We start from the raw sequence: 14,021 nt of genomic DNA, 5'->3' as shown, positions 1-14,021 counted from the left end.
ATCCAACTTGTTTACTTATCAGCTGTTTATGTCTTACATGATGAATTGTTCCTGTACTGACAGCTAATAAAAGATGTATTTATGTAAATGAGAGAGAGAGCATGCTCTCCAATGTTATGCCAGACTGGAGTTCATTTAGAAAGGATTGTTTTCTCCACAAAAAATACCATTTGAAAGACAGACAGACAGATGTCGAGTTTGTTTGGAAATCTTGGAGCTTCGGTTAAATGAAAAACCACAAAAGCTTTATTTCTTTTTTTAATTTTAACAACAAATGCAAAGCTGTTATAAAAACAGAAACTCCATTTGGCGACAAAGTTGTTTTTTCAGGTTCTGCTGGAAAGCATTCAGCCTGGAGAAGGTCTTGGATTCCCAAAGGCTTTTCTCTTGCGGTTTTTTTCCCTCCAAATATGTCAGCTCATCTAATAAAAGAGATTTTCCAGCTTAAAAACCTTGCCTCGCTTACACCTTGAAACCACTTCTTCAACAGCTTACATCAGCTATTCACTAATGATGGTTTATTAGCAGCAAATGGGGTCCAATATTTACTGTCTTCAGATATGTGAGAATTACACACGTGTTGCAAATGCCTGAGAACATGCAAGACCAGCTTGTGTTCCTCCCCAAAAGGGAAACTATGAATCAGTCACAATATACAGCTGCAACATAACAATAGCTATTGTCCTTTCATTTTCTGTGACAACTGGAACACAGACACTGAACAGCAGGACAATGGGGTTGTGTCAACATGCAGGAGGATTTCAGAGTGCCTACAGATATGAGTCATTCTGGCCTGTTACTGAATACTAAACCTTTGGCGTTACGAGACTTTCTTGGTGGTTTGATTGTCTTTATTTCTGTCACAATTACTTCACCCCATCATTTCAGATGGTGTGAAAGGAATGCGTTCAATGCTTGCAGGAAAAAAGAGGGGCTCTCTCAGGACCCTGGGGAATGGTCGGATTTCCCCCAGGTGTGCTCATTTGACTTAATAATTCTTACTCCCTGCCATAGATACACACAAACCCAAACTTAAATATAAAATCTCTTACTAGCATTACAGATGAGAAACGTTGTCAAGATACAGCAGGAGAAAAACCTTTGGGCTTTCGTATAGGTATATACAATAGCACAAGCATTTGCCCTGTCTAGTGCTTTCCAACGTGTTTAGTTTGACCTCTTCTATAATACTATACCTCATTAATACTCTGTACTACTAGTTACTCTTCAGTGCCGCTTTCTTTCCTGCTAGGCACTTTTCCATTATTGTCTTTAACAGAACATCTCGTGTCTCTCTTTGTCATTAAAAGAAATATTCATCTCCCTTCCATGGCCTTTTGGGACTGGAATGAGAAAGTGTCGCCCTACTTCTATTCCCCATTGTTACTCTAGGTGCACAGTCATCATCTCTAAATGCAGTTTAAGATCGCTGATTCTGTATTTGGTAACAATCTGGCAGAATTTGGCACAGTACACAGGGGTGAGGTCATTTGGTAGAGCAGGGACTCTGTGGGGATCTGTGGCTGTCTTGTTTGTTATTAATCTGTTCTTCCCAGGAACTCTTCTGCTGTTTTAGCTTGTCATCTAACAAATACTCTGAGTACCGTTCCTTTTCTGGGCAGACGATTTGCTCCATTGTCCTCAATACTGGTGCTACAGCCTCAGAATGATTTGTAGGGCTGGCAAGTGGGACTGTGCTTTCATTTGGAAGCTGTGTTTCAACTGCCTGTTAGAGAGAGAGCATCTAACTGTTTGTGGTCTTAATGGTGGAGAGGAACATTTGCAGCATGAGTTGTTTTGCACTGGAGTGTCCTTTCCCCTGTGTTGATAACATGCAGATTCTCCCTCCCACCCATTCTCCTCATACACTGCTCATCTGTCTTACCCCGCTAACAAACTCAAAGCATCTCCTGCCCTGATCATGACCTTTTATATTTAAGTCATTACAGAAAGGCACTTGGAACACACTGGGGATATGGTGAAAGCTGATCATACAAGAAATACAGCAGTTGTTCTGCAGCCAATGCTGTCTAGATCCCCATCCCACTTTTATTTGAGCCCCTGCCATGGGAAGTATTGAACTGGACTAATGCACAGCAGAAAGTAAATGCATATTGAAGAACTGCTCAAGTTTTATCTAGCCACATATTAAATGATCTTGAATTTGGGGCAGAGATGGGCAAGGGAAGAAGACAAAGCAGATAATGATCTGTCTGACAGGGCTTTGGAATCGAGCCCTAACAGTCAAATCTCCATGCTTATGTATGCGTGTTGTGGAGGGAGAGGGTGATGCACAAAGGGAGGGGAAGCCAGGCAAGGGGAATTTATCTGTATGAGCTAATCTGTTTCTTGCTTTCCTCCTGCCCTTCCCATCTCCCTTTTTCTGCCTGTCTCTCCTGGGAGATGACTCACACCTGCTCTGCCCTGATACTACCATTTCCCATCAGAAGCACACAGTCACTCTGATGTCACCCAAGCTGTTCTGTGTTAGATCCCTGCATTGCTTACATCTGCTCTTCGCTGTGCAGGATTCAAATGCTGTGGTGGAAAGCACGCCTGTAACTCAGCATAGACTCCTGAAATCCAGCCAGCAGCCGATGACACGCTGATGCCTTGATGGCATCATGGGCTTCTGAGTGCTTCAGCCTACTGGGAACACCGTTTTAGAGTGGGTCATTGAATCTTTTCTTTGTCAGAGAGATGGTCTTTATGAGAACCCAGGCAAAACATTTGCCAGTTGCCATCAGGTCCTCAGATAGATAAACTAATGACTTTTCAGTTCTAAAGGTCTGAGTCATTTCATCTGCATCTGACCTTATTCCACCTACACCTCCCACCCTGGGTAAAACACTCTCTCACCTGCGTAAAAGCAACCACAGTGGCATTCTCTAATGCTTTCTACGCAGGATCCCAAAGTACTGTGAAAACATTAAAGGACAAAGAGTCAGGACCCCATCACAATGTGGGTAACCAATATTTTAATTTACATTTTAGGAAACTAAAGGCATAGAGATATTTGGCATCTTCCCTAAGGCTATATAAGAAGTAGAGATAGAAAATCAGAAAAGAATGGGGCAACATGATTTCCAGAACTGTATTTGAGAGCCAAAACTATTTTTCAATGCAGTCAAAAGGACGTACAGGTATTTTACATGTGTTCGTTCTGCAAAGTTTTGCATCTCCAGTTTTCTCTGTGAGTTTTACTTTCGATTGAGCCTGTACACTTCAGGGACATTCAATGATAATAACTGAATTTGACCACCTTTGTGGTCAAAAGGTGGTCAAAAGCCTTGCTCAAAGCAAGGCTACAGACTGAACAAAAGCTCAGGAAATCTCAGAAGGTTCTGGGTCCCGATGCCCACTGAAATACCTCTCAGGACAAGCTCAAATCATTCTGAATGCCACCAAGAAGGTATTGTTCACCCTTACTATCATAGAATCATAGAATGGTTAGGGTTGGAAAGGACCTTAAAATCATCTGGTTCCAACCTGTCACTTGTTTTTCTTCTTTGATGGGTACACCTAAAATACCCATCACTGTAGTATCCAGAGCTCCTTACAGATATTATCAAAGACAAGGAAGATGGTTTGGCTGTGAGCTGTCAGAAGCAAGCTCTCTATGTGCATAAATACCGCACTTATCCAGCACATACCTCTACAGCAGACAGCTAGAATTATCTGAAGAATATGACAAACAAAGGCGTGACAGCTTTCCCTAACTAGGAAGATGTTTTCCTTCAGACGTGATCCCTGTACTGTGCTCTGACAGTTGCAAGCTTAAAGTTGGTCTCCAGGAGAAGCCAGATTTAAGATGTGATCCTTTCAACAGCGGCAGCTAAAGCCCCTGGAACAGGCTTACTGGGAACACGGGTGTCCTCTTCAGCCATAGCTGTCACTCCATCTCTTAGGCAAAGTGGTGGGGTAAGCCAGCTGCCCATCACAGCACGTATGACCTGATTTCTGGAAGTGCTGTGGAGCTTTACCAACATGGACCCAGGCTTGCAGACAATCAGGAGAAAAAGGAATTTCCTTTCTCCTTAACACGAGAGAGGCAGCCATCCTTCTGCAATTAAAATAATCATGAGCATATGTCTGACTGCTTATTACATCCACGGTTATATTTCACTCTCGTTTTCTTTGGGAAATGTGATACTGAAATAGTGCCTTGGCCTTTCCCGGTGATAATTTCCCAGTTCTATTGTAGGAGGGATGGAACAACAAAAAAAGAGTTCAGCACAGGTTTCCAAGAGGGGCTTTACATCTATACAGCAGGAAGGATGCATATTCTTCTTTCTTGAGATTTTTATCTCTATTTGGTTCAGCCATTCATTGTTCCAGATGTCACTGAAAATCCCAATAAAAGGCCTATTTTATATATACACTCAGTTTTTCCCACAATTTGCCAGTCTCTCACTAAGCCTGTGGATTTATACTCTGCCTTCTTCTCTGCCTCTCCTAGATGTCTGTCTTTTCCTTCCTAGCACTTTGTTCAGGCTATTATTTACCTACTCCCAGAGCTTTCTGCCCTCTACAACACTGCTTTGATTCATCTGTTTCTGCTTCAGCCTCCACTCTGGCATTGATCAGCGGAGGCATTTGGGAACTACAAAATCTGCCCCATCCCTCAAGTTTGATATTGATCACGCTTAGCAGACAGGTATTACAGCCCCATTTACCCAGGTGCCTCAAAACACTGTAGTGAAACAGTCAGGCACCACCTCTCAGTGAGCAGTAGGGAATACGGCAGCCAGGAAAATAACCCTTCGCAGTCCTGGCTTCCAACCCTTTTCCAGGTGCTTTAGATCTGGATCAGCTTTTATCACACTCCTGGGCTTCCTGGGCTCTACAGGCTGTATCTCAGTGAAGAGATACAAAGCCATGAAGAACTATTCCAGGGTCCAGGTACCACTTGCCTTGTGTTGGGATGGAAAAGCGCATCTATACTTAGATGACCCTCTGAGACTCTGAGACGCTCCGAGATGCTCCTAAAAGCTCTTCGACACAGCCTGGGACCTCTTGTTCTTTGGGACTTCTGGTGCTTTGCTGATAAGCACCATGGACCTGAGCTGCCCTTGCATCTGAACATGCAGCCTATGATAATGGGGGGCTACTGGGAAGCATCCCACTCTCTTTCTCTATAATGTCAGTCAGTTGATGTCATCCAAGGCCCCTGGGATAGATGGAGGTTACCAGTGCAAGTCTGGATGACTGTAGCTGACTCACAGAGTGCTGGCATGTGCTTCAAGGCACACGGCACCACCTGCATATCCCCCGCTCTAACTTTGACCCTCCTGCTGTCAGCCACGGAGGTACCCAGCACACAACCACAGAGCTCAAATGCGTGTCTAGACATCGCTTCCTGGTTGTCCTGTAGGGCTCTGTTGTCTCTGCTCTCTTTAAACCTACAAAGCACCATTTTGCTTTGCTGTGGCACTGAAGCTCCCCTGTGCAGCACAAGACAGCCCCCTGATCTGACACCACCGGATTTTGCTGCTCATACAGTGACACATGCACACACGGAGCCCATCCAAACTTCTAATAAAATGTGATTGCTTAACATTTAAATGGCAGCACAAGAGCCTCTACTGACCTGCACTTACGGCGATCCATGTTTCCAGGAAACCTAAAGCTCCAGTTTGCTGAGGATGGAGCCTGGCCTCTGATGAGTGATTTCTGATGCTGTACCATATCTTCTTTGGATTAACACCTTTGGATAGTGTCCCTGTGGCTCAGGTGGATAGCAGGACTGCAGCTGCTCCCTCTTTGAGGAACCAGGAATGAAAGAGATTGTTCAGAGAGCATAGAGAGAAAAGTTGAGTGCTCCTAGATTTGGCAGGAATGACATATTCCAGGATGGCTGAAAAATAAGGGTTCTAATAGTGGTAGAAAAAAAGTGCCTAAAAGTGGCAAGTTTAGGGCTTCCTACCTTGCATTGGTCTTATGGGGCTAACATAGGAAGGGGAGCTGTGATGCCTGGTTCATGGGGTGTGTTGGTGTTGTCTGAAGATCCAGTGCTTCTTGGCCCCTAGCAAATCCAGAGATTTTTAATATCTTCTTTTATACCTGCTAACCTTTCTAAGATCACCACATTATTTTCATTTGCAGGCTGCTGCTCATGTCAGTTATATGAGCTATATACGCTATATAGAGCATATAGAGCTATATAGAGCATATGCTATATATGCTACTCATGTCAGCTAAGAGCTGCACTCAAGTGATCCTTCCAGTAGGATTCGTCTTATTCAAGTGAGTGAACAAACACATCGCATCCAATGTGTACACATGGCCCTTACCTTTCAAAACTGATGCATTAATATACTTTTCTTCTGGAAGTTTTACTCCAGAGACTGGCAGCCTGAGTGGGTTCCTCCCCTAGAAGAAGAACCAAGCAGAAAACACAGACTATCCACAGGCTATTGCACAAATCCACAGTTTGCCCACATATTGGAGGCTGTCTACAGCTTCGGTCTCCCTATGTCAGGAAGAGTTCAGAGAAAGACAATGAGGATGTACGGAAAAGCTTACATAGGAGGAATGACTAAGTCATCTAGGATTCTTCAGCCTAGAAATGAGACATCTGATAGGACTGTAGAGTAGCAAGTGCCATGAAGATGGTGGATACACACTGACCATCACCTGTCTTTTCTGAAACAAGAACCTTGATCACCAAATGAAGCCAGTAGATAGCTGGTTCAAAACGAAGCAGGTAGTTTCTCTCCCTGCTGAACTGGGGAACTCCTTGCCACAAGGTGTGCCATGACTTTAATTACATTCAGAGAGTGGTTAGGGAAGCTGATGGGTAAAAAATATTCAGGTGCACAGAAAAGAGTCCTGGTTCAGGATGATGCTGAGTTGGAAACAGAGCTGGAAGTCCAGTCAGAGGAAGTATACATACTTTCTCTATTCTGACATGCTTCTTTAGGCATCCAGTTTTGGCCAACAACAGACTGCATACTGGGCCAGTTAAAACATTGCTCTAACCCAGTGCTGTTGCTTTTATAGTCTGATCATAATCATAGAATCCCAGACTAGTTGGGTTGGAAGGGACCTTAAAGCTCATCCAGTTCCAAAACCCTGCCATGGGCAGGGACACCTTCCACTAGCCCAGGTTGCTCAAAAGCCCCATCCAGCCTGGGCTGCTCATGTCATATATGGACCTATTAAATGTAGACCAGCAGCCGCCACTGTCCCACCACCACCTTTCACTGCATTGGGCAACGTATGAGGAAGAACCTGAGAGAGGCAAGAGCACCATTGGCAGAAGAGCATTTTAAAGAGAAGGCAGTAAAGAGCACACCTCATGCTCACAGAAACAAGATGAAGGGAATGGCTGTATGACGCAATGCAGGGCAACATGCTGGAAACAAAGAGGATAAGCATCCATATCACAGAAAAGCACATGCTTTTGTTTGGAGCAACTTTAGTTACAGCTCCATGGGAGAAACCAAGATCTGGAAGCGTATGGGTAGAAATCTACAGCTTGATGGAAGAATTCTGCAGCTGGGAAAGACAGCCTGTGATAAAACCCTTGGGTGTCCCATGTTTTGGTACTTCTGAGGGGATAAATCAACCAGAGCAATAGCGTTTGCATCCTATTTGCATTGTATTAATTTCATGCATCTGTCTTTGGTGGCCTGTCTGAGCCAAAGATAGGAATTCTTCCCCCACTTTTCATACCTTAGTTGTCTGTAGGGTGAGAGAAGAATTAATGTTTCCTGTAACTAGTGACTCAATGCAGGCAGGGCATGTTGGCATTCCTACCGACACTGAATTTTCTGTTACCGGGCTGGTGTGTTTTCCACACTTGCACTCAAGGTTAAACTGATCTCTGGATTCAGGAACAGGGGATGTCTTCCACTGGTCAGACTGCCTAGGACCACTTGGTTCACTTAGAATCACCTAGAACCACTTATGGGTTCCCCATAAGTTTTCTTTTAGTGTTCTTGTTTGGGTTTAGTGGTTGTTTGTGGTGGGTTTTTCTTACTATATCAGCAACATAGCATATTAATGGTGTTGACCTGTGTCCCTGTCATCTTCTATGTAACATTTTAGTAAGCTTTTGGTCTTACAATAGCTCGTAAGTTTGTTGTAAGGGTATAGGGATTAATATTATTGCTGTGAGCAGAGCAGATGTTCTGTAAAACCTCCCAAACCAGATCTCTAAGGCATGGTGGTCCTTTCCTAGGTGTGTTGCTGGGAGCACAGACCCCCTTCTCACATCCAGCCTCCTTGCATCACTGGCACAGTGATGGCTTACAATGGAGAAGCTTGGTGTACACTGCAGTACCTAAAGTTTGAGGACTTGTAGATTTATGCTGGCAGGGGAAAGATTAGGTTTCTGTGGGTGTCCTGAGCTTGTCCTTCAGAAAAGGGCAGAAAGGATTTGGTTTGCATCCAGGTTGCTCACAGATTTCACACTTCGTTCCTTTATTGTTCTTGTTGTCCAACATGGAAACTAGCAGGCACCCACACTCCTCCATCTCTTCAGCTTAACTCATAACCCTATTGTGTTTACTTACAAGGTTCAGAATGGAGATATTAATCTGTGCAGCTAAGTGCTATCAAAGGTAAAGGTCTTTCTTTCAAGCTTTTGCCTCACAAACCCCTCACATCCTCAGTGACTGCACAGGTCCTGCCTTGGTGCTGGAGGTTGGCCCTGACTTGACACAATTAGAATTGGAAACATCCTGACCTAAATTTGGCTGAAGTGGGCAGACACTGTAGTGTGTGCCCAGGGTATGAGACTGCCCATCCATCACAGCTCTCACCACTTGCTGTCAGCAGCGAAGGCCACCCAACATCCTTCCTCTTTATTTATATGCAGCAGGTCAGTATAAAATGCTCTGTGTTCCCACATCCTCTCATTTGTGACTCAAGTCTCCTTCTTCTGTGTTGACTAAGATGTCTATAACCAGAAACAGAGACAAAAGAGATCTTTCTAAAACTGCAACGTCCAAGTCTTCTTCCCCATTTGCTGAGAGGCACTGTGCACTAATTTTGTCATTTCTTCTAAACAACCACAAATGCCATTCCCAGCGCTGCATTTGGCATCCACCCCATGCTCCTTTCCAGCCACTAGACTTCTCTCCTTTCCCTTTGATTTTTCCATTATCTCTCCTGTATTCTGCCTGCTCTGGCCACTACTTCAATTGAAGGCCGTGACTTTGCTTCCCGAGATTCAAACAGGCTGCCACCTTTCATCAATAACAATTTCCCCCTTTTCCCATCCAGAGAGAAGTGCCTGTCTGGCAGACAAAGGAAAGCACCTCCCACATAAAAGTGGAGCAGAACTAATGTATTTACTGTATTTGCCTATTTTATTATTCCTTGGAGATGTATTAGTTTAACAGGTTTATTTATGGTACGTGAAAAGTTAAATATTCCTTTGTCCTTGGGATTTACATAAAGTGGTGCAGTGTGAGATTCTGGGAGGTTTAATGGGGTATTTGTCAAAATACTCTCCCCAGTAGGTTTTCTTACATTCCTTTGAGACCATAAAGGATCAGTTCAGCACAATACTCTGCTTCTATTGGAGTTCTGTGAGTGGCTTGTAATATCCTGTGGACATATTCCCCCTAGATGCCTGACTTCCCTTTTGGAGCAGTGAGAGACAAGAAGAGGATCCCTTGCAGAGCCTCCCCTGAGCCAGGACTGAGCAGGGAAGTTGGAGCTTCCTGCATCCTACCTGGATCCTTAGGGCTGGATCAGGGACGCTGCAGAGCCCACTAAATGCTCATGGGCCCCCAAACCTGGAGTTAAGACATGCAACACCCAAGCTGTTAGTGTAAAATCCTCCAAACCACGGCGTCTCCCCACCTCGTCTCTGTTTTTTGGCAAAGTGGGGAGAAGCAGCTTAATGTCAAAAAAGATCTGGAAGAAAATGGCAGTGCATGGTGCTGCTTTGAGTGATGCCGCGGGCTGGCAGCATGCATGGCAGCCCTTACCTTTACCATAAGGATATCAGCCATAAGAGCTGGGCTTTACCATAGCAGCTGGGTCAAACCCACCCCTTCTGTGGATTTCAAGGTTGGCTCAAGGAGGCCCAGCACCCCTCCTGAACCAGGGTGACAATGACACCCTAGTCAGACAAGACACGGGCTCTACGATGGGGAGACAACCTGTCCCCGACCAGGTCTAGGAAGACACACCACACTTGGCCAAGCAGGGACAGCCCAGTCTCCCTTGGTCCCCCCAAACACATCCCGAAGCCTAGGTCCCACCGGACCATAGCCAGCAGCATGTCTCAAGAGGAAGGTCACCTGCCACTGGGACATTGCCAGGGATGAAGAAGCAAGAAGGAAGCTTGCTTTGGGTATAAGGTCTCTGTCCCAAGACTCCAGCCAGAAAGGAAAAGAAAATGGGAGTGGGTTATGTAAATGGTGCTGATCTCTTTATTTAAGGACACCAATGGAGACAGAGGGAAGAAGACAATTATGCAACAGCATCATTTGCAGGTCTGACAAAATCCTTTGCTACTTCCACATGTCTTTTATCGGGCAAAGTCATTCAGGGACTGAAAATTACAGCTAGTTAGGGATACCTTCATTAGCTTCTTTTTACTTCAGTAATTCTTTTGCACATTAGAAAACATCAGTTCCTTAAAAAAACCCACAATTCCCACCCCACCCCCCAAAGAAAAAAACAACAAGCAGGAAAAAAAGCTGCACCAGAAAAGAAACTAATCCCTAATTATCAACTTAGTGAGGTGAATCAGTATTTACCTCAAAACATGCTAACAATGCATATGAACACATCCTCATTCTTTCTCAGCCTATGTGGGTGTTATCTCCGCTGTGGCTCACTAAGCACAACCTGGTACTTAACTCCTGTTGATCCCAGGAAGAGACAACGCAGGCTTGGCTTGCACCAGAAGTCAGTACTGAATCCTACCAAATCCCCATGCACTGGTGACCAGTACAGAAGAGTTAGGTACACACAAATTCCAGTATGAACAGCAATACCTAAAGACACATGGAAAAAGGTCACACGGGCATGGCTGGGGTGGCTAGCTCCTTTTCAGGTCTTTTTTTTCACATTGGCATGTAGAGAAATCACTATACAGGGTGTTGACAGTGTCTAGGCTGTGCTGAGGTCCTTTCTTCTGCATGGTTTCTTTGTCTTGTATCTGTGGGTTCCTTTCTAGCAAACTGATCAAGGGCCCACTGAAGATGGCCAGTCTTTCCACTGGGCTTTAATGGCCTTTCGATCAAGACCCACAAGGTCAATTCTATGAAGTTTTAACTGATTCTGAGTATCCTTAACTCTCATTGAAATGCTAGTAGCCAGCATGTCCAGAGGTGCGTTATAGATTGGAGCTCTAGATCCACTATGACATGCAATGAGTCATTTATTGGTTTTTCAGGCGGCTTTTCCAAGGTCATCTGAATCCGATGTGATTGGATGGACTGAGAGAGGCCATCTCTATGGACACAAATGCCTCCTTATTCTCACGTTGGCAAGAGAAGCAGGATCGATCAGCAGTGTCGCACACAGCCAAAAAGAACTTGGGTGCAATAATATTGAGTCAGGTTTCTATTTACTGTAGGGCCGTTACAGCTCCTAAAATATTCATCCATTTTTTAATAGGTTATCTGTTAAGCTAAAAAAAAAGAAAGAAAATAACAGTGCAGTTGTCCAGAACTAAACACCCACTTTTGCTGAATGGAAGCTTTGCATTTCAGACAACATCACTAGCTTTAAAAGTACCCATTCATTATTTATAACCACTTATAAATTTTAAGTAATCTGCTAAGAGTTATTACCTAACACTTGCTTTTCAGTGTCCAAACTATACTTGCTGCGTGTGCACAGCCACTGAGGTTTTCAGTGAGACAAAGGAGTGAATCTGCCCTCTTGGTGGGCTGAGGTCTTCCAAGCATCCAGACTCCCACTGGCCATCTCTCTAATGCAGGTACAGTGATTCTTACAACATTCACACCCCTCGCATCTGGAGGGAATGCAATGTCAAAGCAAGAGAGCTCTAAGCTACCCCCTAGGTCCCCACTGTGGTCAACAGAGATGAATAAAGCATCTTTTGAGAGTAGTTCACTCCATTTTAAGAGAAACGGTGGGTATCATTTGGGCAGGGGGCTGCTCTCCTACCTCTTTATGTCAGTGGTGAGCTAGACAGCTCATTTATTTCACCCTCAACTTTTTTAGGAAAGATTTGTCTGTTTACAGTCCAGTCTAAATGATAATCCTAGCAAAGACAAATGGAAAAGGACTACAGGACACAGGGCCTTCAAAAATCTGCACGGTAAGGATGGGTTACTAGCATGGCATTTATCTATGCACAGACACTGAAGCTCTCTGGCCTCCCTACCCTGGTCAGTGTGCAAGTTGCACTGATGGAGACAAAGGGCTGCAGCCCTGGACTTGGGCTTTTGCAGTGTTCTTCACATTTTTAAATGCTTTCTGTCAGCACTCACCTAATTCCATGGGCTGCCACTTGGTCTCTGGGGGAGCGCAAATGGGAAGTCCTTCAGACTCCCATGGAGCAGCACTGCGTTGACATTCCCAGATATGCCTTCTTTGCTCAAGGGGGAAGACTGGAGCCATGTCTTGTGCTAGGTGCAGTAGATTAGATAGATACCTTAGGGGATTAATAACAGACATGGTGGGAAAAAAAAGCTAAGATCACACATATCCTCTAACATCTTCCCAGCTGCATTACTGCACATTGCCTGAAAGACTTGACTGCAAGAAAGCAGAGCGGTGACTGTATGAACAACCGTACTGGATTAGACAAAAGGTTCAGTTGTGAGGCGTTTAGCATGCAAAAAGGCAAAAGCGGTGCCTAGGACTTAGCTCCTTCCATCCATTATCCTCTTTGGTCACCCATTTAATTCTCAGAAACATAAGCAACTTTATCTCCAAAACTAAGTTCAGGAAAAGAAGACAATCTCACTCTCTCACGTGCTCACTCCCTGCCATTTCTTTTTGCCTCGGTCAAATACGTGAAAGCAAGCTCTAACTGCTGAGGAGAGAAGCAGCTGCACTAATGTCAGCTTCTCCGAGGACATTTCCCAACAGGCCTGGAAAGGGATTACACTGTAGCTGGTAACAGTAGGGGATGTTGATTTTCAAATCCCTTTTATTCAGCATTTGTGTCAGCGTTTTCATGCGTGTTACCTCTGGGCTGAGCCAAACATAAATCTGTTCTTACTGGTCTTCTCATTAGCATGCATGAAACAAACATTACCAGAGAGGGCATCGGCAGTGAACGATAGCAATCCATTTATATAGCTTTGGGAGGCAAACAGGAGGCAGGGACCAGTGGAGTCTGACATATGGACCCAGCAAGGCTGCTGCCGAAAGCCTGTGCATGGTGCGGAGTGTCAGGCTGCTGCCTATGAGGTGAGGCATCTGAAAGCCATTGTGTCAGAAGCAGCTACAAGTCCATTATCCAGTGGTGAAACAAACCTTTTTCGTGCCAGGTTTGTCATCTTCTTCTACATCCGAAGCCAGAGAAGAAGTGATGCGTTTTCCTCATTTTCCAGTCACTGCCTCAAACCAGCCCTACAGGAGGAAGGTCCCAGATTTTTTCTTTTACCACTTTGATGGTGGATAACTTCTGTATTTAAAACACATGGATGTCCTAACTCCTTAAAAGCAGGAGCAATCACCAGCAAAGCAGAGAACATGGGAGAGTATAAGTTTCTCTGCTGTGCGAAATCCACTACCCTGAGCAAACATTGCTTCATAATATAGATATCTCTTTACCATGAAAGCTTAGGCACATGTGAACACAAGCTCTGCGTTCGGAGTCATGCAAATATCAGACATTTCATACATGCCTGTAACCGTGGTGGCTGGGCTTTCTCTTTTCATGCAGCAAAGCTACTGCAAACAAGCCACTGTACCAGACTGCAGCAGATTCCATATCACTAGTGACACTGGAAGGCTGAGAAAATGGTGTCTATCAACAACATCCCTTGTGTTAAATTAATGACATGTACCAGAAGCAATGCAGGAAGATTGTTGTCTTGGTCCCATCTGGGTCCTGTGCTTCCTGGGGAAGC

General features: G+C 44.6%; 1 long non-coding RNA gene across 1 annotated transcript; it reads right to left on the bottom strand.

Annotated features, from left to right (window-relative positions):
* Positions 1-245: 245 nt before the first annotated feature.
* LOC115601454 lies at positions 246-5,834 on the bottom strand. The gene is made up of 2 exons (XR_003989358.1): positions 5,591-5,834; positions 246-422 (listed from the first exon to the last, which is right to left on the bottom strand). It is a non-coding gene; the product is annotated as an uncharacterized LOC115601454 (long non-coding RNA).
* Between the last annotated feature and the right edge of the window lie 8,187 nt (positions 5,835-14,021).

This window comes from Strigops habroptila, chromosome 2, assembly GCF_004027225.2.
Source record: "Strigops habroptila isolate Jane chromosome 2, bStrHab1.2.pri, whole genome shotgun sequence".
Lineage (NCBI taxonomy): Eukaryota > Metazoa > Chordata > Aves > Psittaciformes > Psittacidae > Strigops > Strigops habroptila.
The sequence above is the reverse complement of the archived record's forward strand: the minus strand, read 5'-3'. Positions and strand labels throughout refer to the sequence as shown.